Raw genomic sequence first — 5,421 nt, forward strand, 5'->3', positions numbered from 1 at the left:
TATTACATTTAGCATAATGGCCTCAATTGGCATCCATGTTGATGCAAATAGAAGAATTTTCTTATTTGAAAAGCTAAATATATGTCAGTTGCCTGAAAGGATGGGGACTCTTATCCCAAAGTCTATGTCAGTATCTGAGTATAGGAAGAGAATTTGAGAGAGAAGGGAAGCATAACAAAGAGTTCAAGGGGAGAGGCTGTGGATGTGCAGGCAGTGTCTTTGCCAGTCCTGATATGAATCTTTCATGTCAGCATACTAAAACTAGACTGCATCAGCCAAATTTTTTGTTTGAGCAATCTACATCAGCCAAAGTCTTTTTGTCAAAGCCTTTATTTTACTAGTAGGAACTGGAAGTACAGGTGCCTGAAATTTGACAAAGGTTGTATTCCCTCTTACTATTCCCCACTGTCAATTCTTTCTTCATACCTATAGTGCTAGTAGCATCTCCTGAGTCTTCTGAGGAAATGAGAAGCTTGAGCCTGTTACAAAGCCAAATCTGGTAGGCTAAACACAGGTTTATCTCTTAAAGGCATATGCCCACCAGTTATAAATTTTCTGATGTAGGAAAGGCAATCCATGAAAACATTTAGGGTAAAAAGACAAGTAGTAAAGGGGAAATGATAAACAAAAAATAGTTAAACCCAATTTAAGAATTCATCCTAGTATGGACCTGAATCCTTGAGGCATTGATGAGAGCAAACTCACAAACCAATCCTTTGTTTCTTCGAAGAGCGGTGTGTGATGGTCTGAGGTTTGCTAAAGCCAGGTAGTTTGTTGTCTGATCTTAGTGAGGCTTGTCTCTACCTGAGCTGAGGTGTTGATGTACATATAGCAAGAAGAGTTATAGTCATAAATACACATCTTGCTCTACCAACGTGGTTAAGTCCATTCAATTATCTGAGACAACTTATATAGAGAATCTAAAGATTTTTTTATATCAACAAGTGAGATGGCATTTTCATGGGCTAATGTGATTAAAGTCTTAGATATGCTATGTAAACATACCAATGTGCCACCACTTCCCACCATGGCAAGAAGACATAACCAAAGAAATACCTGACACCATTGGAGAAGCGACTCAGAAAATGTGAAGCTACTCGTGTGAATAGCTTGAGTGAGCTAGTCCAGGGTGGGTCTCATTTATGGATGTTGTGATAGAAGAGTAAGAATAATCCTAGAAGACATTATTCAGTATCATATTTGTCCCAGTGCAGGCCCTGTAATCCACATATGCACATGTAACCTTCAGGGGTACACTGCCTAACATGGCTAGTGCTTTTATGGCCATGGCAGACTTTAATAGCCAGGTATGTTATTTGAGTTTGTTCCTCTTCCTCTTTAGGCAAGGCACTTTTCACTCCTGTGTGGTGGGTCCAGGGCTCTTCTCCTGCAAGCCTTTGTCAGCTGTACATCACATTGACCTGTTCACTTTTTAGCCAACTGGTATTCAAGTCCCCAGTTGTCCAGGTCTTCAAAAGTACTTTGTCCCCAGGTTGGGACCGGTGGAGAGGATCCTTAGATAAAAAAAAACTGGACTTTTGTATAATTCCAGTGGGTATAATTTTTCTTCTGTAACATCTTGAACTTTAATGCATGCTATAGTATAACCTGATAGTAGAGATGTTGTTTTCCTGGTGAGCAAGTTAGCTGAGCATTCAGCTTGCATAAAAAATCTTATCCCAGCAAGGATATTGGGCATCCTTGTGTGACAATTTAAAATCTTGTCATTGAAGCTCTAGGGATTGTAGAAAGGCTTTTGTTGCATCTGTCCAGTAACTTCTGCTACCTAGACAGTTTCCTGACTTATTCTAGGCATTTCTGTATCAAAACCAAGTAAGTGGCTTCAGTGGCAACTAATCAACCAATCAATCAATTGGTTCTCCACTGTTAATTTTACTTTGGGCTCCTGTGGGTAATTATTATTAATTAAGCTGATTATTATTAATTGGTCTTAAAATATCAAGAGGAGCACCAGGGAGGAAAATTATGCTGGGTCCTCTGTGCTAAGGCCATTTAAGGGTGGAAATTCAGGAGAAAATCTCCATAGAAAATTCAGTAGATTTACCAGTATGTCCTTTCAGAGCCATTATCTCTATTGATTAATTAGTGCCATTACAGGATTCATCAGTTAATGCAGCTGGTCCTGGAATCACCTGGCCAGTTTTGCTGCTTTTCTGATCCTGAAGCTGAAGTACTACTGAGGCTTAAACATTATCTCTAAGGAGTAAAGTTTGGAGGTGGGGGGTGTCTGAATAGCATCACCAAGCAACATGCTAGGGAAAAAATGTCACATTGGGAATGAGGTCCTTTTTCAGTTTTATCCATTGCTACACACCAAATGATTTCCTTCCTGGTGACCTACTGTACCTGGCCTATTTCCTTACTCCAATTTTGTCTGTCCAACTTCCTACCACATCCCCCTCTCAACTATCTTGGCTCTGAATTCTTTCAGGGAAAAGAGGCCCAAGGTCTTTTTTTGTAGCTGCTTCCTGCTGAAGAGGGGAAGACTATTTTTCAGAGCCAGGAGATCCTTTCTCTCTGTCAGAGAGACAATGAAGCCTGTGAATAAAGGAATGTGGTGACTGTGTTTAGAGTTAGTATCTCTCAGTACTAGTAGAGCATGTGCACACCTGTTCATTTTGGAGTCCATCAAATCCCCAGAGAACTGTTTCCTTTCATCAATCAGCTAAACATTTCTTTGAGAGGGAGAGCAGAGTAGGTCCCAAAATAAAATTAAAAATTAAAAATGTCTCGCCCTAGCTAGTTTGACTCAGTGGATAGAGCATCGGCCTGTGGACTGAAGGGTCCCAGGTTCAATTCTGGTCAAAGGCACATGCCCAGGCTGTGGGCTTGATCCCCAGTGTGGGGAGTGCAGGAGGCAGCCGATCAAGGATTCTTTCTCATCATTGATGTTTCTATCTCTCTCTCCTCTCCCTTCCTCTCTGATTGGCAAATAGATTTTACTCAAATGCCACTCTTCCCATGAAAATAAATACTTGCTAGTCTTTAATAATACCTTCAGGGTATAGGCAGAAGCCTATTCAACTAGAACTGTAGAAGCCCAATAAGTTGCTAAATTTTTATGAAAACAAATCGCTCCCAAATGTGGACTTCCTAAGTCTTGACAAAGTGATAATGGCCTTTCTTTTTTTCCTATAATTACTCAACAAATGTCCTCTGCATTTGGCATACCATATCATCTCCACACTAGCGTGAGACCCCAATCTTCAGGAAAAATTGAAAGAGCAAATCAGACTCTCTAAAGAATTCCAGCCTATCTGTGTCAGGAGACTTCTGATACCTGGGAAAACTCTTACCTATTTCCCTTCTCAGGTTAAGGGTACCTCCCAAACCAGTCTTTGTCTCAGTTCCTATATGACTTTTGACTTCCTATTAGATACTGAGATTCATGAACTTGTCAAATACTTAACTAATTTATGACACGTACAAAAGCCCTAACTGAATACGGCAACCAAATTCTGCCTATGCCCAAAAAAGGCCCATTCCTGCTCAAATTAGCCCATGTGACATAGTCCTTCCCACAACCTGGAAGGAAGGTTCTCCCAGTAAACAATTACAACCTAAGTGAAAAGGCCCCTATACTAGGTTTTACTAACTGCTCCCACAGTTGTGAAATTCCAAGGCATTCATAACTGGAGTTTGACTTGTCCAACATGAAACCTTTTTCTTCTTCTGAAAAGGGATCCCATGACCATGTGTATGAATGCCAACCCCTTAAGGACTTGAAGTTTCTTTTTTTTTATATAAATATATTCACTTTACTTAAATATTTTAAAGAACAAACATAGACAATATAACTAGAAAGGATTTTAATTTTTAAAATTATTGTAAGCTGCTAGAAATAAATAAAAAGATAACCTTTTTCAGTCTTGGAGGGAAGCCCAACATGGCAGGCAGCAGGATGGGAGTGAGGGAGAAAGTGTAAGGGAGTGAGAAGGGAGTGTGTGTGTTTGTGATAGGGACAGTTAGATCTCACAGGAGTCTTGGGAACTGGTGAATCAGGCTCTCCTGAACAAAGAACCTCTGCTACCACCACAGGCACTCCCCAGAGGACATGGCTCTAGCTCAGAAACCATGCCATTTTGAAAGGGAGAGCAGAAGCAGCTAGGAGCCCAGCCTCACCACCACCAAGACTGGCGTTGGACACCACTTCAGACCCACGCAATCAACCTTTCACCAGTGGGAACTGGAAGGGGATGCACTCACTGAGTCGAACACCACACCTGCTGCAGGATCCGGGACTGTGCAGGGAGTCCCACACCAGAGGGACCTTGCAGGTGACCCTTGCCACGTAAGCTGTGACCTGAACACATCCACAACAGTTTGCACAATGAGGTTGGGGAAGAGTCACATGGTCAGGCAACCTGTGAGGAGACTCCATCCACAACTGGAACAATAATATTCAAGACTCAAATACATTAGGATAACACAAATAACTCAAGGAGAGGGCTTTCCTCGAACACTCAACTCAAGAGATCTGAGAGACTGCACCATGGGTCCCCAAAACACCAAAGACATAGGACCTTCCCCTCAAAACCTGGATGGCACAGAGGTTTGATCTCAGACATAGAAACAAATACAAAGACAGCAAAAATGGGAAGAAAAAAAAAAAAAACAATCCCCAAATGCAAGAAAAGGAGGAATCGCCAGAAAAAGAAACAAATGAAATGGAGGCAAGTGAAGTGTCAGATAAAGAATTGAAAGTAATGGTTATAAGGATGCTCAAAATCTGACAGAATTACAAGCAACTCCATAATTATAAGGAACTGAATGAGAAATTCACCAACATGAGTAAGAATCAAGAGGAAATGAAGAATGAGATAGCTGCAATAAAGAACAAATGGAAGGTTTAAACAGTAGACTAGAAGAGGCTGAGGACCTAATCAGTGAGTTAGAAGACAAGGTAGAAAAAATTCCCAATCAGAGCAGCAACTGGGAAAAAAATTAAAAATCAGGAGGAGAGCTGAAGGGAGCTGTAGGAGAACATGAAAGGAAGCAACATCCATTTAATAGGGGTACCAGAAGGAGAAGAGGCTGGACAAAGAAGAAAAAGCCTGTTTGAAGAAATAATGACAGAAGACTTCCTAGACTTGGGGAAGAAAAATGTCACACAAATCCAAGAAGAACAGAGAGAACCAAGCAAGATGAACCAAAAAAAGACCCATACCAAGACATATCATAATTAAAATGGCAAATGTAAAAGACAAAGAAAGAATCTTAAAGCTTGCCAGAGAGAGACAGAAAGTTACCTACATGGGATCTCCCATTAGACTATCAGCTTATATCTCAACAGAAACACATCAGCCCAAAAGGGAATGGAATGAAGTATATAAAGTGATGAAAAGCAAGGGACTGAATACAAGAATATTCTATCCAGCAGTTTAAAATTGAAGGTGCAAT

Source organism: Plecotus auritus (assembly GCF_963455305.1).
Source record: "Plecotus auritus genome assembly, chromosome: X".
Taxonomy (NCBI): Eukaryota; Metazoa; Chordata; class Mammalia; order Chiroptera; family Vespertilionidae; genus Plecotus; species Plecotus auritus.